The 27,451-nt window shown below is 36.4% G+C and overlaps 1 protein-coding gene across 7 annotated transcripts in view; it reads right to left on the reverse strand.

Annotated features, from left to right (window-relative positions):
- LOC121367543 (dystroglycan-like) overlaps positions 1–27,451 on the reverse strand; it is a 130,602-nt gene that overhangs the window by 31,582 nt on the left and 71,569 nt on the right. The window contains exon 1 of one of the 7 annotated variants that reach the window (XM_041491779.1): positions 24,184–24,288. The exons of 5 other annotated variants lie outside the window; for them this stretch is intronic. The gene's annotated coding sequence lies outside the window, so the exon portion shown is untranslated. Of the gene's footprint in view, positions 1–12,657; positions 12,750–24,183; positions 24,289–27,451 lie in introns of those variants that run through there. One more of the 7 variants, XM_041491783.1, reaches the window with a different exon arrangement.

Consider the following 27,451-nt stretch of genomic DNA (forward strand, 5'->3'; position numbering starts at 1 on the left):
GGAAAAGGGCTGATCCGAGGAGAATTCCCAGTCTTGTGTACAGTTAATATTTTACTGTGATATACAGAATACCAAAGAAATACAAATCAGGGCTGTGGTTAGTTTCTAAAATTTACAAAAAGGTGTCCTTGATTACAAACACTCAGTTATATGAAAAGATAAACAACATGTCAACTTGCAATTCTCCTGAATCTCAGTACGTGTTGATCCATTCTTAAAGTCGCAGAGAAAACGGACACTAAACCTGGTTAATCTACAAACCTGTAACACATTTGGATGATGTTACAAATGACTGAAACAAGAGTCTGAGACGTTAAAAAAGGAAAATAGCCTTAAAAATAGACTTGAATTAGTCTCCATAATCGTTAATTCTCAAATATACAAACACATGTACATACATGTGTTTTTAAAATAAATTAAAAATGTTTTTTGTGGCATTAGAAACTCCAGAATGATCAAAACCGAAGTGATGTATGGAAATTAATGGGTAATCTAAACAATGAAATGTAAGTAATGTCTGACTCCAATTATAAAAAACAAACAAGCTCTAAGAGTGAAAAATACATCACAGTGTTTACAAACTATGGCCTGTCACTTTAACAAAAAGTTATATGTGTAATGTTATGAACAGTGTTTACAAACTATGGCTTGTCACTTTAACAAAAAGCTATATGTGTAATGTTATGAACAGTGTTTACAAACTATGGCTTGTCACTTTAACAAAAAGCTATATGTGTAATGTTATGAACAGCTGAAAATTATACTTGCATTCTTTTTCGGGGAGGGGCGGGACGTAGTCCAGTGGTAAAGTGCTCGCTTGATATGCGATCGGTGTGGGATAAATCCCTGTCGGTGGGTCTATTGGGCTATTTCTCGCTCCAGTCAGAGCACCGCGACTCGTATATGAAAAGCCGTGGTATATGCTATCCTGTCTGTGGGATGGTGCATATAAAAGATCCCTTGCTGCTAATCGAAAAGAGTAGCCCATGAAGTGGTGACAGTGGGTTTCCTCTCTCAATATCTGTGTGGTTCTTAACCATATGTCTGACGCCATATAACCGTAAATAAAATGTGTTGAGTGTGTCGTTAAATAAAACATTTCCTTCCTTCCTTTTTGGGGTGTTCAGTATATATAGTTATCTCCCATCATCACTCTGGAAATAAATCCTAAGGACACTTAATATTTAAATGGTACAGTTAACTCGTGTTGCCCTTCAAATACACCCATTATGTACATTATTCTGTATTACTGTCAACTTTTAGAGTTCATGCTATAACGGCTTAAGACAAATGATCTAAGACTGCCAACACAAACATAGGTCTGTTGACAAAGCCACAAACTAACTGCTTTGTTCTGGGTGTTGTCACTGTGTCCATGGAGACAAATTCAAAATTAAAACTACACCAGGGCTGAGTTCAGCCAGCCTGGGCAGGAAAACATAAGCTAGACTGGTTTATGAGCTTCATGGAAAACCAACTGGCCACATCGAGAACCAGTCAAATAGTTTGTGAACATTAGCGAAATGTTAGTTCGCTGAACTAGGGGCTAATTTTACCTCTACACCTAGCTGTCACCAACTATTATAATATTTTTTTTTGATATATGTACCTAGCTTCTGTCATTTTAATTACACACCTCAGCAAATTTAGATTTTTTTTTATGAAATACTCTTGTAATATTAAAAATGTTTAATATTAAACATATTGAATAACTAGTGTGATACAGGATGGCAGTTGTATTTGTTCATTCTATTTATTATTAAACATATTGAATAACTAGTGTGATACAGGATGGCAGTTGTATTTGTTCATCCTGTTTAATATTAAACATATGGAATAACTAGTGTGATACAGGATGGCAGTTGTATTTGTTCATCCTGTTTAATATTAAACATATCGAATAACTAGTGTGATACAGGATGGCAGTTGTATTTGTTCATCCTGTTTAATATTAAACATATCGAATAACTAGTGTGATACAGGATGGCAGTTTTATTTGTTCATCCTGTTTAATATTAAACATATCGAATAACCAGTGTGATACAGGATGGCAGTTTTATTTGTTCATCCTGTTTAATATTAAACATATCGAATAACCAGTGTGATACAGGATGGCAGTTTTATTTGTTCATCCTGTTTAATATTAAACATATCGAATAACCAGTGTGATACAGGATGGCAGTTGTATTTGTTCATCCTGTTTAGTATTAAACATATCGAATAACTAGTGTGATACAGGATGGCAGTTGTATTTGTTCATCCTGTTTAGTATTAAACATATCGAATAACTAGTGTGATACAGGATGGCAGTTGTATTTGTTCATCCTGTTTAGTATTAAACATATCGAATAACTAGTGTGATACAGGATGGCAGTTGTATTTGATCATCCTGTTTAGTATTAAACATATCGAATAACTAGTGTGATACAGGATGGCAGTTGTATTTGATCATCCTGTTTAATATTAAACATATCGAATAACTAGTGTGATACAGGATGGCAGTTGTATTTGTTCATCCTGTTTAGTATTAAACATATCGAATAACTAGTGTGATACAGGATGGCAGTTGTATTTGTTCATCCTGTTTAGTATTAAACATATCGAATAACTAGTGTGATACAGGATGGCAGTTGTATTTGATCATCCTGTTTAGTATTAAACATATCGAATAACTAGTGTGATACAGGATGGCAGTTGTATTTGTTCATCCTGTTTAGTATTAAACATATCGAATAACTAGTGTGATACAGGATGGCAGTTGTATTTGATCATCCTGTTTAGTATTAAACATATCGAATAACTAGTGTGATACAGGATGGCAGTTGTATTTGATCATCCTGTTTAGTATTAAACATATCGAATAACTAGTGTGATACAGGATGGCAGTTGTATTTGATCATCCTGTTTAGTATTAAACATATCGAATAACTAGTGTGATACAGGATGGCAGTTGTATTTGTTCATCCTGTTTAGTATTAAACATATCGAATAACTAGTGTGATACAGGATGGCAGTTGTATTTGTTCATCCTGTTTAGTATTAAACATATCGAATAACTAGTGTGATACAGGATGGCAGTTGTATTTGTTCATCCTGTTTAGTATTAAACATATCGAATAACTAGTGTGATACAGGATGGCAGTTGTATTTGTTCATCCTGTTTAGTATTAAACATATCGAATAACTAGTGTGATACAGGATGGCAGTTGTATTTGTTCATCCTGTTTAGTATTAAACATATCGAATAACTAGTGTGATACAGGATGGCAGTTGTATTTGATCATCCTGTTTAGTATTAAACATATCGAATAACTAGTGTGATACAGGATGGCAGTTGTATTTGATCATCCTGTTTAGTATTAAACATATCGAATAACTAGTGTGATACAGGATGGCAGTTGTATTTGATCATCCTGTTTAGTATTAAACATATCGAATAACTAGTGTGATACAGGATGGCAGTTGTATTTGATCATCCTGTTTAGTATTAAACATATCGAATAACTAGTGTGATACAGGATGGCAGTTGTATTTGATCATCCTGTTTAGTATTAAACATATCGAATAACTAGTGTGATACAGGATGGCAGTTGTATTTGATCATCCTGTTTAGTATTAAACATATCGAATAACTAGTGTGATACAGGATGGCAGTTGTATTTGATCATCCTGTTTAGTATTAAACATATCGAATAACTAGTGTGATACAGGATGGCAGTTGTATTTGATCATCCTGTTTAGTATTAAACATATCGAATAACTAGTGTGATACAGGATGGCAGTTGTATTTGATCATCCTGTTTAGTATTAAACATATCGAATAACTAGTGTGATACAGGATGGCAGTTGTATTTGATCATCCTGTTTAGTATTAAACATATCGAATAACTAGTGTGATACAGGATGGCAGTTGTATTTGATCATCCTGTTTAGTATTAAACATATCGAATAACTAGTGTGATACAGGATGGCAGTTGTATTTGATCATCCTGTTTAGTATTAAACATATCGAATAACTAGTGTGATACAGGATGGCAGTTGTATTTGATCATCCTGTTTAGTATTAAACATATCGAATAACTAGTGTGATACAGGATGGCAGTTGTATTTGATCATCCTGTTTAGTATTAAACATATCGAATAACTAGTGTGATACAGGATGGCAGTTGTATTTGATCATCCTGTTTAGTATTAAACATATCGAATAACTAGTGTGATACAGGATGGCAGTTGTATTTGATCATCCTGTTTAGTATTAAACATATCGAATAACTAGTGTGATACAGGATGGCAGTTGTATTTGATCATCCTGTTTAGTATTAAACATATCGAATAACTAGTGTGATACAGGATGGCAGTTGTATTTGTTCATCCTGTTTAGTATTAAACATATCGAATAACTAGTGTGATACAGGATGGCAGTTGTATTTGTTCATCCTGTTTAATATTAAACATATCGAATAACTAGTGTGATACAGGATGGCAGTTGTATTTGTTCATCCTGTTTAATATTAAACATATCGAATAACTAGTGTGATACAGGATGGCAGTTGTATTTGTTCATCCTGTTTAATATTAAACATATCGAATAACTAGTGTGATACAGGATGGCAGTTGTATTTGTTCATCCTGTTTAATATTAAACATATCGAATAACTAGTGTGATACAGGATGGCAGTTGTATTTGTTCATCCTGTTTAGTATTAAACATATCGAATAACTAGTGTGATACAGGATGGCAGTTGTATTTGTTCATCCTGTTTAGTATTAAACATATCGAATAACTAGTGTGATACAGGATGGCAGTTGTATTTGTTCATCCTGTTTAATATTAAACATATCGAATAACTAGTGTGATACAGGATGGCAGTTGTATTTGATCATCCTGTTTAATATTAAACATATCGAATAACTAGTGTGATACAGGATGGCAGTTGTATTTGATCATCCTGTTTAATATTAAACATATCGAATAACTAGTGTGATACAGGATGGCAGTTGTATTTGATCATCCTGTTTAGTATTAAACATATCGAATAACTAGTGTGATACAGGATGGCAGTTGTATTTGTTCATCCTGTTTAATATTAAACATATCGAATAACTAGTGTGATACAGGATGGCAGTTGTATTTGTTCATCCTGTTTAATATTAAACATATCGAATAACTAGTGTGATACAGGATGGCAGTTGTATTTGTTCATCCTGTTTAATATTAAACATATCGAATAACTAGTGTGATACAGGATGGCAGTTGTATTTGTTCATCCTGTTTAATATTAAACATATCGAATAACTAGTGTGATACAGGATGGCAGTTGTATTTGTTCATCCTGTTTAATATTAAACATATTGAATAACTAGTGTGATACAGGATGGCAGTTGTATTTGTTCATCCTGTTTAGTATTAAACATATTGAATAACTAGTGTGATACAGGATGGCAGTTGTATTTGTTCATCCTGTTTAGTATTAAACATATTGAATAACTAGTGTGATACAGGATGGCAGTTGTATTTGTTCATCCTGTTTAGTATTAAACATATTGAATAACTAGTGTGATACAGGATGGCAGTTGTATTTGTTCATCCTGTTTAGTATTAAACATATTGAATAACTAGTGTGATACAGGATGGCAGTTGTATTTGTTCATCCTGTTTAGTATTAAACATATTGAATAACTAGTGTGATACAGGATGGCAGTTGTATTTGTTCATCCTGTTTAGTATTAAACATATTGAATAACTAGTGTGATACAGGATGGCAGTTGTATTTGTTCATCCTGTTTAGTATTAAACATATTGAATAACTAGTGTGATACAGGATGGCAGTTGTATTTGATCATCCTGTTTAGTATTAAACATATCGAATAACTAGTGTGATACAGGATGGCAGTTGTATTTGATCATCCTGTTTAGTATTAAACATATCGAATAACTAGTGTGATACAGGATGGCAGTTGTATTTGTTCATCCTGTTTAATATTAAACATATCGAATAACTAGTGTGATACAGGATGGCAGTTGTATTTGTTCATCCTGTTTAATATTAAACATATTGAATAACTAGTGTGATACAGGATGGCAGTTGTATTTGATCATCCTGTTTAGTATTAAACATATCGAATAACTAGTGTGATACAGGATGGCAGTTGTATTTGATCATCCTGTTTAGTATTAAACATATTGAATAACTAGTGTGATACAGGATGGCAGTTGTATTTGTTCATCCTGTTTAAAGGGACAGACCCTAGTTTTTAAACACCAAGGCATATTTTTCACTATTAGAGCCATTTATGATCACTGAAATCAAACATTACTTATATTTTATTGTTTAGATTATTCATTTCCGTAGAACCGAAGTGTTTCTGGTCATCCTGTTGTTTCTAATATCACAAAATGCATTCATCATATTTTTAAAAACAAACGTTTGTCCATTTTTTAAGGATATTTTCAGGTTTTAACATCATAGACTCTTCTTTCAGTCTGTTGTAACTTTATCCAAATGTGTTACAGGTTTGTAGATTAACAAAACTTAGTGTCCATTTTTACAAGTTGAAACTAGGATCTGCATGCACCTTTAACAATTATGTACATGTATGTGCTCATTCTACTGACATTTAGATTTGAATATTTAAGTGTATGAATTTTATTGGTTTTAATAGAAGTGCTTTATTTCAAGGCATTTTGTACCTAATCTTTATCAGAAGCTAATTACATCATCAAAAATGTGATTATATAACACTAGTAAATCTACTTGATATTATCATGTTAACTATTCATAATGAACTATTTCTGTACCATTAGTGCTAAAATGACAAAATATAAGATCAAAGTCCTCTGACCCTTGATATGTTAACTTATTTTCAACTTATTTTCCTGTTTATATCCAATTACGGTTCAAGCACACTGTCCTTGGCACACACCTCAGCTATCTGGGCTGTCTGTCCAGGACAGTGGGTTAGTTGATTGTTAGTAGTTAGTGAGAGAGAAAAGGGTGTAGTGGCCTTACACCTACCCACTTAGCACTTAAGAATTTGCTCTGGGTTGGAGCCAGTACTGGGCTGTGAACCCTGTACCTACCAGCCTGTAGTCCGATGGCTTAACCACTGTGCCACCGAGGCCGGTTTGACCAAATATAACATTAACATCCCCCGACCCTGGTATTTATAATTATCTCATTCTGTGTGTCTGAAATACTATCATCCATTATTCCCTGCTGATTGCTATCAATTTCCAAATTACAGTCCCCCTTTCAGTGATGGTGACAATGACACCAGATGGAGCTACACCACTATAGTATTCTGGCGGCCATTTCTACACCCACCCAGTCTATCAATCAGCATTATGGAGACCCTTTGATCTTTCATTATTAGGTTAGTGTGTTGTGTGTGTGACACTGGGTCAGCTGGCTGGTTCCAATCCCAGCTCATTGAGCAGAGTTATGACCTGTATGAACGTTTGGAACCAACAATCTGGACACAGCCTGTTAATCCTGAACAACAAAGATTACAAATTTAGTGTGGACAAAACAGAATGTGGCTGGCCTGTTTCCACGATAGGTCAATGCTTTCATTACCCTTGAAGCAGGTCTCTTTGTTGGCAGCAGAAATAAAACATAATCTTTGCAACAGAAAGGAAATATCACTTTGTCGAGTGTGAAAAAAAAAAATCTTAGAACCCGTAAGTAGAAATTTATGGATAAGCTGACAGTTATGGAAAGCATTAACTACAACATTCAACTCATAAATCTGCTGACATTTGGTATGGGTTTTTTGTTTCACCACTTTTAACATTTAATGTTCAAGTTATAAAAAACAAATTGTATTTTTCATCAAATCATTTAAAATAAAATATATAAAAAAAACCCATACATTATAATTAAAATTAAAACGTATTTGATGGTTAAAATGATGAAATAATTTTAAATATGGCATAGAGCAAAACTAACTGAAACAGTGCATTATAATGATTATGGAAAGTGTTTTACTTTGAAGAAAGTTTTAGTGTTCCTGTATATTTTTATTTAGTAAGTTGTTTGGTAGCTAGATGTTTCTATTTAACATACAACACAATGACTAAAATGCATTTTGTGTATTTTTCTTTTCAACATTTGTACATACACTAACATGTATTGCACAGTAAATTTTAACACTGACCAGTAAAGTTAGGTTTGTGGTGGGTACATATAAGCTCCTTTTCAATATTTTGTACATGTATGTATCCTCACATGTTAAACAGTCAATTTTAACACTGAACAATAACATTAGGTTTGCTATTGGTAAATATATAATATCTTTTTCAACATGTATAGACATAGACAACATACAGATACTGAAGAGTACATTTCAACACTGAACACACCATGGAATCGTGGGCTGGCAGAGTGGAGTCAGAACCCAAATCCATGGTGGGCGTGCCTGAACCGTAAGGATGTGGGCACGTTAATACAGTTCCCTTCCCTTCCCTTTACATTAAAAGAGTAAATTTCAACACTGAACAGTAACATTAGGTTTGTGTTGGGTACCTGCCATATATCTTTACATTAAAGAGTAAATTTCAACATTGACCTATAACATTAGGTTTTGATGGGTACATGACATCAATGAATTTTTGCATCCATTCAGACATTCCCCCAAGATGCCCAAAAGGTTTGACCTGCATGATGACAAGGGTGTCTGTGACTGGAGTGTCATTGTTCTTAACTTTACCACACATCCGTGAGACATGTCAACCGGGTGTATGGTATGTGTCGTCAGTGTTTTCTTGCCTACACCTCTACATTCCCTAGCATCTCTACATGTTGACGGGGTGTCAACCGTGTATTCCTGGCTCTATTTCCCACATTCTCTGACACCACCAACACAACCAGCAGTGTTCCTGATGACCGGATGTCATTGGCAGGACAGGATGCAGAACTAAGCTTTTTCACACACACTTGGTCACCACTGTTTGACCAGGTCCAGCCCAACAATTTCCTCCTGTGTTACTTAACAGACAATATCCCATGCTATTAGTAACTGCAGTTCTCTTTGTGAGGAATTAATTGTGCCAAATAGATACATTTACCAAGTTGCCATGAAACAAGCCATTAGGGTGGGATCTAGTTTTACTGTTTGACCAGGTTCAGCTGGACAATTTGTTCTTGTGTTACTTAACAGAAAATATCCCATGTTATTAGCAACAGTTCTGTTTTTAGGAATTAATTGTGCAAAATAGATAATGCACTCAGTTGCACAGAAATAAGGCATTTAGGTGAGATATATAGTCCTACTGTTTGACCAGGTTTAGCTGGACAATTTGCTCCAGTGTTACTTGACAGAAAATATCCCATGCTATTATAGTAAACAATTCTGTTTGTCAGAAATTAATTGTGTAAAATGGATACATGCACCAAGTTGCCCTGAAACAAGACTAGTTGGGCAGGATGTAGTCATAGAGCACTTGCCTGAGGTACAATATGTCACAGGATCAAACACCACTGACTGTTATACAGATACATGTATGCATTATGAATTTTTTTCCCAGTCCATCTTCTACACATATAAACACTATATTAATATTTTCATTTGGATACAATCATATTTACTTGCTCTAATTTGTTTAATAAATCTCTTTTACTTCCTGTTAGTCCACATGTACTGCACATCCATCTTGTAAAAAAAAATTAAATTCATTTTACACATGAGTGGTTTTTAAAGTGTTAAATTTACAGCCAGAATATTTCCAGTATGTCAGTTTGTGAGATTTACAACTCACTCTTGAACCACGTGACACCGAGATGTACTTAAAGATAGAGGTTCAAGTTTTATGTCATTTCTCCGAGAAACAAGCGGTTCAAACAAGTAGTACTCAGACAAGGTGGACTGCTAAGTCCTATCTTGAAAAACACAAGTGTCACTGATGATTATCTTGTTTCAAATCAAATAAGTCATATGGAGGGTTTCCTCCCAGTGAGAGTAACACCTCTGGAGTAATTCAAAACTTGTAGCCAGCGGGAGACAACCAGGAACATCTGGTCTTTGATTTAACAAGAAAATAAACAAAACTGTAGCAGGGAAAAACAAACCATTGTACCAGGTTAACTTTTACTATCATAATTATATACTTAAATGTTTACTGTTATATAAAAAGTGGTAAGAAACATTTTGAAAGGACATATACTCAACAACATTAATTATGGGCCAGTAGAGGCACTTTAATAAAAATTACTCAACTCAACTCAACCAAAAAGACTACTGGTTTGTAATTAATTTTGTTCGGAATAATAAACAGTTAATGCATATACTGTCAAATGTACTTGTATGCATTTAATTATGTTTCTAAAGCATCCATATATCTGACCACTTGAGCTAAGTGGAGTCAAGTGGAGATTGTACTTAAAACACATTCTAAATGCATTTTTATTCGTTTGATAATTTAAGTAGCATAAAGGAACTTCAATGTGATGAGAACCGTAGTAAGTAGCTATGATGTAACACCACACACATAGGTAGTGGCTACACACTAATGTCAAATACCTGTGTGATGTACTACCACACACAATGGTGGTGGATACACACTATGCCAGATACCTGTGATGTACTACCATACATATACATATAGGTGGTGGTTACACTATGCCAGATACCTGTATTGGGGAATTAAGGAATGTCATTAAAAGCTGGGTGTATTTATTATTCCCCAAGCAGCCGACACTTGACTATGTAGCAAGTGACCACCATGCAAGTTCCTATTCATGCAGTACATACATGCATGTCCCCGCTGGTCTGGAGAACTGTGTCTGCTAGAAACCAGTGTGGTGCAAAACCTTTAATCCCCTGAAGCCCCTGGCCATCATACACAACCCCACCCCATTACTAACCTAAAGGGTATTAAGAGATATTGCACCATACTACTATATTTATATAGGCACTGCACTGGTACTCTGTAGAAAACTGCATACACAGTAGTACCGTGCCAATTCTTTAATCCCCTGAAGCCCCTCTTCATCATACACAACCCCAGCCCAGTACTGACCCAGAGGGTATTAAGAGAGAGTATAATTTCAAAGCCAATCCTCCACAGTATCAAATGGCTGTAACCACAAGGACAATGAATGCAGCCCAGATCCAGTTTCTGACCTGCAACCTATCAGTATTAGAAGATACACTTTAGATCCATGACCCCTGACCTTTAGAGTCTCATAAAGCACAGCTTAGTTAGCTACACTGGTGCCCGGCTGGGGGTTAGTGACTTTTCGAGACACAATGAATGTCAGAGAGCTATATACCACACAAACAACTCCATTAAACAGCCACATCTCTCAAATGGGAATAAAGTCTGTGAAAGAATATCCCAATAACAATGGATATAGATCTGATTTTATCTTTAACTTCATATGTAACTCCAATACACATATAGATACAGTTACAGGCAAATATTTAACACATGATAACAATTTATTTATGGGTTTTATCAAAAATTTCATTGCAAAATTGTTTTCGCCAATTTTGGTTTTCTTAAATTAAAAAATATATATATTGTTCCCAAAGAAATGTATGTAACTGGGGCCCTATATAACTCAGTACAATACAATTCATAAGTAGCAACATATACAGGTACATGTTGCCAGTAACTTGGATATTTGATGCATGTAACCAATTTATTGAGAGAAAAAATAATTATTATTATATGAGCTTGAGTGTTGTACTGATTTTACCAAGCGAGAGCATGAATCCTGACATGACTTTCGTAAAATCAGTACGATTCACATGCGAGTGTAATAATTTCTTTATTATCCACATTATCCAAATTATTAGGACCATGTCAAAATGTTTGAAACGTAACTAAAAAGAGACGACGAAACGATGTCATTTTCCGAAATGACGTCATTTTTTATAAGCGGCTACACTGGAGAAGTTATGACGTCGCTTCCCAAAATGACATCATTCAATGTGCACATGAAATCATTATCACACATATGGGTCATACAGATTATATTTCCCTGAATATCTTGAACTATGTGGATAATAAAAAAGAATATTATATGTGCAAACTAATCAAATATTAAATTATACAGATCCATAGAAAGTTGTGATGGCACAAAGTCTAGACACTGGACAAATGATAATATAAAACCTCATACATATCAATATGTAGCAAGACAAATGTAAAAGCTATGTAAAAATAATCATCATCTTGTAGAAACTTCAGAGAACAAAATAATTGTTTTGTGTGATTGCCTTACAGTGAGACTGCCTACCATACCATACTAAGTATAAACAAGACCATTAAAATTCATTGAAAAATATATTGTTTGCCATTCCCCATACCTGAATGTGCATGTGCATCTTTATGCCTATATAGATTGTATATTTTCTAGTACAATAAATACTGAAACCAAGTGACAACAATATGTTCATTTTGTACTTGGACAACAACTGTTTTAACGGCACAAGACATTAAGAAAACTCAAGTAGGATATGTTCACTATACTGAAAACCAGTCACAACAATATCAACCTTATAATGTGAACCACGAAGTTGCAACAATATGAATTGTATCAATATAAAACACTGTATCAAAGTTCAACATGTGTCTATAAGGCAGTAGAACTATATGTGCATATAAGAATGAAGATGACCAAAAACTCCGTGTAAAAGTGTAAAAACATTCACCTTGTATTAGCAGAGACGAAGAGTAAACCACAGACGAAGAGTTGGTAAATCCAGACAGAATACAACACAGCTGCACTCTGTACTCCCAACCTACAGGTTAATGATGTATACAGCTTGTACTTCAGTCAGGGTCCACCAATACACTGTTAGAGCACTCTCCAACACGGAACAGTTAGAGATGTGTGTCCAAAACTATTCACTTACATATCTCTCCAACACTATACAATTACATCTATCTCCACCAAAATACAGTTAGGTCTATGTCCAAAAGTATTCAGTTAGGTCTATCTCCAACAATATACAGTTAGGTCTGTGTCCTGCACTGTACAGTTAGGTCTGTGTTCAGCAACTGTACTGTATAGTTAGGTCTATCTCCACCAGAACACAGTTCAATAGGACTGTATTATCCTCAGATTAACAGTGCACACTGCCTGGTGGGCTGGTGAGAATGAAACACCCCGGGGCAGCAGCTATCCCTGTTATAGGTACAAGCAGAACAGGCAGTCAGTGGGTTTGATTTACAAGACTGGTCATCGCATAGCTGAGCTCTCTCTCTTTCTCTCTCCCTCTCTCTCTCTTTCTCTCACGGTTCAGCTGTCACCTGTTCGTTAACTTTCCCTTGTACTGACCCCCACCTGACCCAAGAGGGGGCCAGATTAGCCGCGGTGCTAGTTGTAGCGCAACACTCTTACCTGTACTAACGACGTTCACTCACCTGTAGAAAGCTATGCACAGATTTGCATTCACCATTCATGTGTTGTTGTCCTCCCCGTGCATGTGTACATACATGTACCTACTACCTGTGTGCGGATCAGTTGTTTAGTGTGTGGTATATTACAGTGTGAGATTCCACGCCCGCTGGTCTCCCGCCTGACTTACACTGCAACCTATTGGTTACAGGTGTGCGAGTATCCCATGTCGGTTTATCCCAGTAACCAAGATCTCTCGCGTTTCTGAGGCACACCCACCCCAGACACTGTTTGCCCTTTACCACGGTGGATGTGTGAATCACGAAGAACTGCTGCTGGCAAACAGAAGCCGATTAACAACAGACTTACACACTCTTGTGTTTTATAATCCATCTGCATACAATTCTCACATGATCCAACGTAATTTCACAGAAGATGTAAAAAAAATTCCAAAATGATGAATCACGTATGATTCCTACACGATGCATCTCATTATAATTCTAAATGATGAATATGTGAAATTCCTGCAAGATACATCTTGCTACAATTCTAAATGATGAATATGTGAAATTCCTGCAAGATACATCTTGCTACAATTCTAAATGATGAATATTTACAATTCCTGCAAGATACATCTTGTTACAATTCTAAATGATGAATATGTGAAATTCCTGCAAGATACATCTTGTTACAATTCTAAATGATGAATATATGTACAATTCCTGCAAGATACATCTTGCTACAATTCTAAATGATTAATATGTGCAATTCCTGCAAGATACATCTTGTTACAATTCTAAATGATGAATATGCTATTCATTTCTTAAAATATTAATACAATCACATACCATTCCTATATGATGAAATGTCCATTACTTCCTAAATTAATGGAATAAAAATCCAAATTATTACTTTTTAAATCTAAAAATAAGTTCCTGTAATAGTGAAATCATTATTTTCATGCACACTACATGTACTGCAAAATGTTTAACAATAACATTTACAGGTAATGAAATTGGTTTGCCAAATTCATTTGTATTTGACAAATGACAGCTTATAGCCATGATACCTGTGTATACATATACGTTTATGTATATGAAAGCACACTGTTAGGTTTAATATGTATGCACATACATTGTGTATATGTCATTTAACTCTCATAATACATAGTGTGTCCGTTTATTCTTCAACAGCAAGCAAATCTTTTCAAGCAGCCGTCTTTATCAAAATCTTTTCAATCAATGTGAGGTTTTCAATTTATTTTTATGCTTATAATAATCATTTAATACTGTAGTGGGGTGGGGGTAGAGTATCTTTCCCATGTTGACCTTGTAAGTTGTCCTATGTAAATAAAGATAACAGTATGGATTGTGCCCCCCACCCTCACTAAAGGCTGTGACCCACTCACTAGATATTGAGCCACCCAACTCCAGAAAGAAAGAAATGTTTTATTTAACGACCACACTCAACACATTTTATTTATGGTTATATGGCATCAAACATATGGTGAAGGACCACAGAGATAATGACAGAGGAAACCCGCTGTCGCCACTTCATGGGCTATTCTTTCCCCAACTCCAGATATCATTTCTACGGGCCTGAATAACTGGTGATTAATAAATCGATGTGCTCTAGTTCTCTAGTGGTGTCGTTAAACAAAGCAAACATTAACTTCATGTTGCATTACGTTTATGTCTATACAGGCTGGGTCAGGGCGTTTTGTAAAGTGAAACATCACATTACGATCATGGATTAGAGGAGAAAATGAGAGTTTAATTCCCACATTACGCTATTATTCATGGGCATGCACGGTATTAGGTTCGCCACACAGCTGGACTTTATATTTGTGTCAGGGTAGTGTACACAATACAGTCATACACTGCACATGCGTTTACAGGAGATGTACATATCAAACATGGGTTTAACATAGGTGGATATACTGAGGAGTGGGGTAGGGTGTGTACTCCCAGGCACCCCCCGTTTTTGTCCCTGTGTAGCCCTTTTGGTATATCTGGTAAACATGTATGTTCATCAGCTTCAATGTCATATGCTTCACGCACTCATCACAGCATTCGAAATATGCACTTGTCCATTTGTACCTTGGTGGTTGTCCTGTGGACAAGTGAAAATGTTCAATGCAGTTTCCTTTAAGCAATCAAAAACACCCTCCTTGTACTTGAGTAAAACAAACCATTTATTTGGACAAGTGAACATATTGGTGGACAAGCAGATTTCTAGATGTATTTGTCCAGTGGACTAGTGAAAAATTCTGCTTATTTCTATCACTGCATCATCCAGTTCTTTATGTGTTTATTTTCATCCAATGTTTCTTAGCACAGAAAACATTAAAAAAAGAAAGAAATGTTTTATTTAACGACACACTCAACACATTTTATTTACGGTTATATGGCGTCAGACATATGGTTAAGGACCACACAGATTTTGAGAGGAAACCCGCTGTCGCCACTACATGGGCTACTCTTTCTGATTAGCAGCAAGGGATCTTTTATTTGCGCTTCCCACAGGCAGGATAGTACAAACCATGGCCTTTGTTGAACCAGTTATGGATCACTGGTCAGTGTAAGTGGTTTACACCTACCTGTTGAGCCTTGCGGAGCCAGAAAACATTATTGCATCTGTCATTTACAAATTTTTGCATCCATCCCTAGTACATAAAATAAAACGTAATCTAGACACCTGAAACTATAATGGTCCTTTAATTAAGTATGCTAAAATTAATACACATCTCTTTCAACATGCACCCTTAACATTACCTCTGGTAAGACGAGTATGTACAAAATTCGTGATTTTCATAAACATGTATACAATATAGCTTTTCCCCAATCCTGCCTTTCAACTCTGGCTAATTCAGTCTTTGCAATTTACCATATATTACCCTATAGCTAGTCCAGTATTTGCAGTTTATACAATACATTTCCCTATCTATGCTAGTTATCGATATAATCCTGGCTCAAGTCCAGCAGTCATATTTGCAAAAAAGAAAAAAAAGATTTTAAAAAGTCGATTTCTGGCTCCCGTTAGCATACAAACATACACCACTGATTGCCAACACCCAGGGGTAATCCTATATCACAGGTCGTTTGTTGTGTAAACAATCAACCTTCAACCCTGGGTCCAGTCACAATACTTTACACACACCAGTCACAATCCATATTTTAACACTTCCGTGTAAAAACGTTATTGCAAAACGCCACTTACCTCTTCTATTGAGGCAGCAATTAGCGGTAACCAGATGTCTTTATAGCTGTCACATGCCGTGTAACAAATGCACAATGCAAGGTTTTAACCTCCACAGTGACACTAAAAAGACTCCAAGCAACGTGGTCGGAAAAGACCGATAGAAAGAGAGAGACTCATACACCGGTGTTTACCAATGGCTGTACATAATGACCCAATAAGCCATACCAAGACCATATCCAGCTGACCGGCCAGAGGGCATCTGTTGCAGGATGGGTAATAATCGATCAATGTGTTTTAATCAATACTCATTCTCAAGATAAACACTTTCTCGCTCGACCACAAGTTACAGGCAACAGGTTACACTTACCACGATCAATACTCAAATACTTAGTGTACTGCACTTGACACAAGCGTTAACAAATTAAAATACTCAGTGTATTAAACACTACAGTCGTTATTAAACTAAAATACTCGGCATATTACACTCATCTCAATCAATACTCAATACTTAGTGTATTTCACTGACACAACCATTATCAAACTATAATACTGGGTGTATTAAACACCAAAGTCATTATTAAACTAAAATACTCGGCATATTACACTTAACAGGATCAATACTCAAATACTTAGTATATTGCACTCAACACAATCATATACTAAATTAAAATACTGGGTATATTAAACACTACAATCACTATTAAACTAAAATATTTACATGCAGTATATTAGTAATGCTATTACACTTACTACAATCATTACTCAAGTACATGTATTTAGCAAAACTTCCCATTCAAATTAAGGGGAAGTGTCTATCACTTGATTCCCCTTAACCCTCATTTCTGTAATGGCTAGATGCACACGAAAAGTCCATTCAAATGTTACAATAAAGCATCAGTTTACATACACTGTCATACATCATTCTTTATTGGTATATTTCAACTTGAGGAATATTCTTGAAACTATTTATTCCTGAAGAATGATGAAGTGTTATTGTGACATTCCCCTATATACAGAATGGCCTAGTGTAGTCCCTTGGTAAGTATCAGTAATGAAGTTGGTGAATTTTCACTCCGATCTGACACAGAGGAAATTAGCCCCATGATAAGAATTTAACCAAATGTCTGTCATTTAATCGGACAATTAATCTGTGGCGCCAGATCGATTTGGTATTCACAAGATGTCTATACAGCACAATAAATGTTTGTCCGATACAGTCACCAATAAACAGTCACCAATAAACAGGACTTGCATAGTGTAGACAATATTCATAGGCATACAGGCTCATAAATTAAACAAAAATGCCCGAATCTATTTAACAACGTTTATTCATATTAGCATTACTATCCAACATGTAGAGTTGAAAACGAACCATACACTATGCATTTTACATGGATTACAACTAATAGGTTATTGTGAGTAGAATGATGGAAATACATGGCAAAAAGTTTTCAAACCTCCTCATTTTATTTGTTGTACATATCTGATTTTTATTTATTCATTGATACCTGGTTAATTGTTTAAGTAATTAATTTAATGGAAAACCAAATGGTAAATTTTTCTGTAAATAAATAGGGTACCTCGCATATTCGGGTGTGCACAAAATGTAAAAAGACCCCCCCCCAACAAATATGAATGAATAAAGTTCATGTAATGATAACATAGTTGCATCAGGACCACCAGCCTTGCTAGTAGGTACTGGGTTCAAACCTCAGTACCCAATCCTACCCAAATACTGGCGATGCAGCAGCGATGGTTTTTATATATTTATACATGAGAGAGAGAGAGAGAGAGAGAGAGAGAGAGAGAGAGAGAGAGAGAGAGAGAGAGAGAGAGAGAGAGAGAGACAGACAGAGAGACAGACAGAGAGAGAAACAGAGAGAGATAGATAAAGAGAGAGAGAGAGAGAGAGAGAGAGAGAGAGAGAGAGAGAGAGAGAGAGAGAGAGAGAGAGAGAGAGAGAGACACACACACACACACACACACAGAGAGAGAGAGAGATGTGCCCACACACACATACACTTTTTGGTACCTTCCTATCCCCATTCCAAATCAAGTTTCAATGAGTAACATTTCAGATCAAATCCAATCTACTTTGTCAACACCCCCCCCCCCCCCCCCCCCCCCCCAAAAATCACACTCCTGATATAAACCTCAGTACAAATATTTTTTGGTGAACTGGCCATCACATAACAGACAGGTCACTGTTGTTATAATATTTTTTTGTGAACTGGTCATCACATAACAGACGGGTCACTGTTGTTATAATTTAGCTGGCCATGATTTCTTTTCACACAAACCCGCCTGAACTGTATGTTGTGTGAGAGAGATGAGAGGAACAGTGGTACTTAGATTATAGGACACCATCAACAATTGACAAATCATCTCCTCCGCTGGGTGTGCTAGACAGGCTAGGTTTGCCAGTGTTAGCAGCACCCCCTGGGGTGGTGTTTTCATGGTGGGACAACTGGGCTGTGAACAACAGGACATAATGAGTGCATGTCAACGCTGGGTAGTTCAAGCACCAGGGAATCACAATGGTTATTTTCTGGTAGGTTGGCACAGGTAATCAGCTTATATAACAATACAGGACTAAATTACAGGTGTCATCATGATAACACTAAACACATATACACGTCAAATTAAATGCAGCCATTAGAGTAACCGTTCTAATACGGTTGTACATTTATCTCTGTAGGTTCACCAGAACATGGGAACAGAAAGAAAAGTCTACTTGTTTTAACGACAGGTACCACAGCACATTTCATGGCTCTTTCATGTTAAACAGTTATTTTAGCATTTTTGAGAGAGAGAGAGAGAGAGAGAGAGAGAGAGAGAGAGAGAGAGAGAGAGAGAGAGAGAGAGAAAGAGAGGAGAGAGAGAGGGGGAGGGAGGGAGGGGAGGGGGGGGAGGGAGGGGAGGGAGGGGAGGGAGGGACAGACAGACAGACCGACAGACAGAGAGACAGACAGACAGAGAAAAAGAAAGAAAGAGACAGCAGTCAGGATTTAAAAGTTTTATAAGCACCAGCCCTATAGCCTCAATAAAAATATTCCATATCTGCATCATATACCTAGAGGCACTGATTTCCTGCGATCACGGAATCGCGGACGGAATCGCAGAAATACCTATCTGAAACAGAATTCCCGATTTTTTTCCAAAACATTATTTAACTTTAAATAACGCATTTGATCAATTCAAATTTATTTTTCGAACTATGGACACCAACATCTGCCTGTGCTATGATACTACACTAGTACCTTTGTACGTTATGCCAAATGTTTAATGTAGAATATCTAGACATTTTACCAGTCGTGTTTTCTTCGCTTATTCCCGGCGATTTAACGGAAAAACCGAACATTGTGAGCTAAAATTGTCCAATATTTACTCAAGTGAAAGATATATTATGCTATGTTTGCTTATTAATTTTTAACATTTGCGACATTGCCATATTTCCGATCTCACAAAGGAATGCAGTAATTGCATATTGTATGCCAGGCTTTGTTCAAAATAAATTATACAAGGGAAGTGGTTTATAGTGTGATCGTTTGTAATTATTTTCCCGATCATATCGTAAAGAAAACTGAAAATAAATACAAACTACTGACATGTTTTGCCTCATTGCATATATATTTATTTTATACCAGCAATTAATTGCTCTCTGTATATGTGTGTGTGTGTGTGTGTGTGTGTGTGTGTGTGTGTGTGTGTGTGTGTGTGTGTGTGTGTGTGTGTGTGTGTGTGTGTGTGTGTGTGTGTGTGTGTTTGTGTGCATGTGTGTGTGTGTGAAACAAAAACAGGATTTGTTTAATACTGAAACGGAAAAAAATGAAATTTGTAAAATGGAAAAAGGGAAAAATCTGAAATGGAAAATCAGTGCCTCTATATACCCAGGGTTCGAAACTCGCCCAAATATATGGTGGCCCAAAAAATAATAATGCATGTTGGCAAATTATGGTAAGCGAACCATGAGCAAGATTTTAATGTGGAATACAAATATTAACAGTGGCTCATATGTTATAGCTCTAAAGAAGATAATATTATTTGGGCGACTAATGCCATTATTTTTTAATATTTAAGTCGCCCAAGCAGGACATTGGTCACATTTGGCGACCTGGCCACAGGCTGTTTCGAGCCCTGTATACATAAAGCATTTTAACTGTAATTATATTTTTACATATTGCTGATATTAACATGATATGTTAATACTGTTATCAATCAATCAGTACAAAATCTCTCAAACAGGGCCAGGACTAAATACCTACATGTGCATGTTATGAACTATTTGCCAGTATTGATTGTCAAAAGATTTAGAAATCCTGGCTAGAGGGCTTCAGTCTATAATTGTATATAACCTACATGTCCTGCAGCCATTTTACTTTCCACGGATACACTGTAGTCCAGATTAATTCTCATCAAGTCTGAATATCAGCCGATATCTGACGCTATAAGAGTGATATAATCAACTGGACAGAACATTTCAATATTGAAGCCAATCTGATGTGACAGCACTCGAAATTCCTACCAAAATATCCACCAGCGGCAATTAGTGGAATTGAATCCAGTCCATTCTGATGGCCATCATAAAAATTATAAGCTGTATATGACTGGCAACGAAGAATTGGTTCTGAATGGTGTGTATTAATTGGATAAAAGTGCAAAACAACAGATATAATGTCATAGTGTCTATACTGATGGAAAGAATAAGGGATCACAAATCATATCTGCAAACTGTTAAAGTTGAAGTTTATTTTGTTTAACGATACCACTAGAGCACATAGATTAATTAATTATCGGCTATGGGATGTCAAAAATTAGGTAATTCTGACACATAGTCATCAGAGAAAACCCGCTACATTTTTTTCAAATGCAGCAAGGGATCTTTTATATGCACTTTCCCACAGACAGGAAAGCACATGCCACGACCTTTGACCAATTGTGGTGCACTGGTTGGAACAAAAAAGCCCAATCAGCTGAATGGATCCATTCTGCAATGCAAGCATCTCAAGTGAGCACTCAACTGACTGAGCTAATTCCAACCCAAGAAAACAGTGACTGCAACCCAAACCCTAAACTGATAGTGTTTGTTAACCATGTTACCGACATTCAATCTGAGTAGGGAATACAAACATTACATGCACTCAACACATTTTATTTACAGTTATATGGCGTCAGACATATGGTTAAGGACCACATAGATATTGAGAGGAAACCCGCTGTCGCCACTTCATCGGCTACTCTTTTCGATTAGCAGCAAGGGATCTTTTATATGCACCATCCCATAGACAGGGTAGTGCATACCATGGCCTTTGATATGTCAGTCGTGGTACAGTGGCTGGAATGAGAAATAGCCCAATGGGCCACCAATGGGGATTGATCCTAGACCGACCACACATCAAACAAGTATTGTACCACTGGGCTACGTCCCGCCCCACACCAGTAGTGAATTATATTCAGTCTATAATCCACATGTTCCCGTATTTCTTTCCAGCAGTATATTTTGTAAAATATGCAGCCCTGCTAATGCAAATCAGTTACAATATAGCATTTTATATCATTATTTAGCATTTACCACCAGCACAAAGTAATCTGAATTTCATATACTGAATATCTGACTCTTTTTTTTTTTTTTACATTGTATAAACTGTAGAAAAAATCCTTGATGGTTTGAATGTTCATAAACACACCCAAAAAATACTTGTATTATAATACTTACTTTAATAGTACTATCATCACTGTACATAACATATTGACAAAAACAAAACATCTTGTGTGTTATGTGAAAAGAAATTCATAAACAAAGTCCATAGAAAAGAAACACAAAAGAAATTTTAAGCCTTATTTAATTTGATTTGTAAATTGTACACACAAATAGTTGGGTTTTTTTGTTATTTCCAAAACACATTTTCTTTTCTTTTCTTTACAGAAACCAGTTTTACAGAATGATGGGACGGACTGTAAGTAGAAAACAATGGAGGCTGTCTATACCGAGCTACTAGTTTGTTGGGTCTGGCTGACACAGACGCTGTATCCCATACCAGTGAAGTGGGCAACCGTCATTAAGCATTATTAAAACAAGAGTATTGCCGTCAAGCTCTTGAAGCAGCAATACAAGAGGAAACTGCCCTCGAGTTATTAACAGGTCCGTTTCAAGTGTTCACTAACCCACAAGTACCTACCACACGCGTTTACTACCACACTGCTGGCCTTACTACCATACTGCATGCTGGCCTTGTAACCATACTGCTGGCCTTATAACCACATTACTGGTCTTATAACTACACTGCTGGCCTTGTAACCACACTGCTGGCCCTACTACCACACTAATGGCCCTACTACCACACTGCTGGCCTTGTAATCACATTACTGGTCTTGTAACCACACTGCTGGTCTTAATTGTAACTACACTGCTGGCCCTACTACTACACTGCTGGCCTTGTAACCACACTGCTGGCCTTGTATCCACACTGCTGGCATTGTATCCACACTGCTGGCCTTATAACCACATTGCTGGCCTTTTAACCTCATTGCTGGCTATCTGGTAACTAAAGTATAAAAAACAATCCTATGTGGACTGGCCTCAGCTATGTAGTGGTTAACTTAAGACTTAAATCTAGTAGTTAGGAGCTGGGTTCAAATTCCAGTACTGGCTCCCACCCTGAGTATGTTTTAATGAATCATTGTGCATTTATTAATACATCAAGTTCTGTCCAACTATAACCACTAACAACTTACCACAAACATCACAGAACCTCAGATATATACATATATATATCAGAGTGTATCCAAGACGGGGTGCTTGAACTTTATTTTGAAATATCTAAGACGCCATGTCTGAATTTTAACTGGACTTATAGAAATTAATTTAATATGAAAAAAAAATCTAGATTCAAAGTATAGTCTCCAGGCCTGGTGCTTATAAAACTTATAGAGTCTAGACTTGGGACTCTAACAGAGTCTGAGACACTAATGCCATGACAATGCCATACAAATTCTATGCATGTGATGTCATTAGAGATTGAGTCTGGACTCCAAATGTTTTATAAGCATGGGACTAGATATTTTATTTTCAAAATTTTCATTGTAATATTTAACAGTGACAATATATATTATATGGGTGAGACTTTTAGAAGCTTCATAGACCCTGATAGATGAATTAACTTTAGTACTTAACAAAACAAACTTTAATTTAAATTTAATGCTCTAAAATCTGCAAATCAAATCACCAGGAGATACTGAACAAACGGTTCGCTGTAAATATTTGTTACCTTGTATACGTGAGACTTTTAGAAGCTATATAAACATATACCCTGCTAGATGAATCAATTAATGAATGTGTTCTAGTGCATACTTTCATTCTGTGCACTCTGTTCCCATGTGGAATGTTTAAATGCAATAAATTTTATCTCATCTTATCTTATTTTAAATAAAACAAACTTAATTTAAATTTAATGTTTTAGAATTGTATAGTCACCTGCAATTTGCATAGCAAACCACAATGGCATATGGAACAAAAAATATTCTTTGTATGGGTGCACTTGTTAGAAGCTTCATATATACTGGTAGATGAATCATTTCTATACAGTAGTTCTTCTCCCACCCAAACACACACACACCTACATTCCAGCTAACTTACCGGACTGTCCACACGGCTTGACACCAGTGACTGTCGTAGAACCAACATTAATCTCAATAAACATGGACGTCTTTGTGGCCATGTTAGGTCCGCATTGTGAGCGGCCGAGCAATTACGCACACACTTGTAACTTAAGGCCGATCAAACACGGAGACATTAATTAAAAATGTACGTATTCCGTGCAGGACCACAACAATACTGGTGGGAGGAGCCGACCTAAATCAGAGTCACTTTATTTCATCTTACCTGACCCTGCATACGCTGTACCTCATTTGGACATGAGCGGAGATGGCCACTGGTGGACATTACAGTGATCAACTGTTGGTATCACTTACCATAGGTCCAACTCCCTCGGTAAATAGGTTAGAAATAACACAATATTGTACAAGTCATTTCCTAGAGATGTGATGCCCATTATTTAAAAAAAAACCCATCAAAACTACAAATAACACAATGATACCAAACTTGTCTCACTTCAATAAGTTTTTAAAAATGACCTATTGGTTTACTTGACCACGGAATTGCCCAAATTTAAACCCCTCTATACTGGACACCCAATGGGACCAAGTAAAAACTTTAGTTTAAAGAGTTATACAGTTTAGAGAAGTTTTTTTGTCTATACTGATATTTAAAAAGTAACCATGAAAAGTGTCCAGTCAAATGCAAATTCTGGTTTACAGAGTGTCTTGTTTTGAGGGATTTCACTGTACATGTACCATACTTAAATGTAATTTTTTAACACTGAAAATCAAATCTCGACTTTGAGAAAAATATTTTACGAAAAAACAAACCCAACCTCCTCCCTCCCCCACCCCCTATGTGTGATCAATCCCCATTGGTAAGCCCGATGGGTTATTTTTAGGTTCAGCCCATGCTCTACAACTGGTGCAATAAAGGTCATGGTATGCACACTATGCTTAGTGCAACATTAAATAAAACATTGACTATTTCATTTACAAATTACATTAAAGATTAATTACTTTGTTCAGGAAAGTGCATGACATAATTGCTTAGACTTCAAGTAAGCAGCCACCAATTTGCAAACACAGTAAATACCTGGGGTATTCACAGTAATATTATTCAGCTTTCTTTTTTAAATATACACAACCACACATTTACATCTATCATTAATGAGAAGGAGTGGTAACCTGGTTTCTTCCCATGTGCGTGTGTGTCTGTGTGTGTACTCACTGCAGTGTAACGAACCAGCTACCCAACAATACCAAGCACAGGAAGTACCGATCAGATTAGTCACTACTGTACTTGCTGACAACTGGCTTTCAGTCATTAGAATGTCATCAAAATGCAGTCACAGTGTTCAGGCAGACTTCTGTGTCTCGGTCTCTGCCCACACAGAGGTGCAGCAGACACTGGAACAAGCACATAGTGTCTGGGAACCCATGTACAGGGTAATTACCATAAAACACGGGCCTGGTAACTAATACATGTACATGTAGGTTATGACATATATTCACATTATTGTTCACATAAAATAACTTCAAAGACACAGTGATATATACTTTGTTATTAGTGCTCTATTGGTCCAACTGAAGGGGATTACAGGTTTCATCTGTGTCCTTCTGTCTGTCCATCTTTGTCTGTCAATATTCATCTGTCAGTCTGTACCATGCATAGTTTTCCATATCCCCCCCCCCCCCCCACACAATGCCTTGAAATATTGAGCTGAAATTTTTATATAGCTTTATCAAATACTGTTACAGATCAAGTTTGACTTTTGTGACAATTTACCCATTTTTTACAGAATTATATGGCCTTGAACTTAAGAGATTCAAAACTTTGTTGGGTCCGGTAGGGGGCATGTATTTCTTTATCAGTACTCTCAGAATACTTGTTCCTTGAAATCACTATCCTTATTGTACTGACACATAGTATCAACATTTAGGTGACCATGGTTTTGTTAAATCACTATCCTTATTGTACTGACACATAGTATCAACATTTAAGTGACCGTGGTTTTGTGAAATCACTATCCTTATTGTACTGACACATAGTATCAACATTTAGGTGACCATGGTTTTGTTAAATCACTATCCTTATTGTACTGACACATAGTATCAACATTTAGGTAACCGTGGTTTTGTGAAATCACTATCCTTATTGTACTGACACATAGTATCAACATTTAAGTGACCGTGGTTTTGTTAAATCAGATTTGGTTGAAAATGAATGAATGAATGAATGAATGAATGTTTAACGACACCCCAGCACAAAAAATACATCGGCTATTGGGTGTCAAACTATGGTAATGCAAACAAATAAATAAAGTGATGACCAACATCAATATAAAAATTCAAGGTTTAAACAAAAAACAGTGTAAAGAACTGTGCAAAAATACAAATACAAATATCACAGAATTTTACGGACACCGAATTTTACTCCAAACTTCAATTTGTGCTGTATTGGCCATTCTCAAAGAGAATGTTACACCCCTGCACCACGGTGAGGTTACAGCACACGCAGGGGTGGTTGAAAATGAAGTACCATTCTCAACTTTCTTAGCAGGGCAGGACGTAGCCCAGTGGTAAAGTGCTCGCTCGATGCATGGTCGGTCTGGGATCGATCCCCGTCAGTAGGCCAATTGGGCTATTTCTCGTTCCAGCTAATGCACCATGACTGGCATATCAAAGGCCGTGGTATGTACTACCCTGTCTGTGGGATGGTGCATATAAAAGATCCTTTGCTGCTAATCAAAAAGAGTAGCCTATGAAGTGGCGACAACAGGTTTCCTCTCGCAATATCTGTGTGGTTCTTATGCCATATAACCGTAAATAAAATGTGTTGATTGTGTCATTAAATAAAACATTTCCTTCCTTCTTTCTTAGCATATGGTAAGCAATCCACTGGTAACCTGACCAGCCAACCTGCCAACCTTTCTCAACTTATTTCAATGCCTGTTCCGTATTGCCAATCCCAACAAGACACTTGACAAGTACATGTTCCACCAACATGCTTGACAAATGTCAGGCTTGACATCTCCGATGGGGAAAATGTGCAAGATCTGTCCCAGGTTTCAATAACCTCGTAGCAAATTGTAGCAGCTATATAGAAAGTTAGTTTGTTTTGTTTAACGACGTCACTAGAGCACATGGATTTATTAATCACTGGCTATTGCATGTCAAATATTTGGTAATTTTGACATAATTATAGTCCAAGAGAGAAAACCTGCTACATTTTTCCATTACTGTTATATGGCTAAGGACCACACAGATATTGAGAAAGGACACCCGCTGTCGCCACTTCATGGGCT

This window comes from Gigantopelta aegis, chromosome 3, assembly GCF_016097555.1.
Source record: "Gigantopelta aegis isolate Gae_Host chromosome 3, Gae_host_genome, whole genome shotgun sequence".
In the NCBI taxonomy this organism is placed as follows: Eukaryota; Metazoa; Mollusca; class Gastropoda; order Neomphalida; family Peltospiridae; genus Gigantopelta; species Gigantopelta aegis.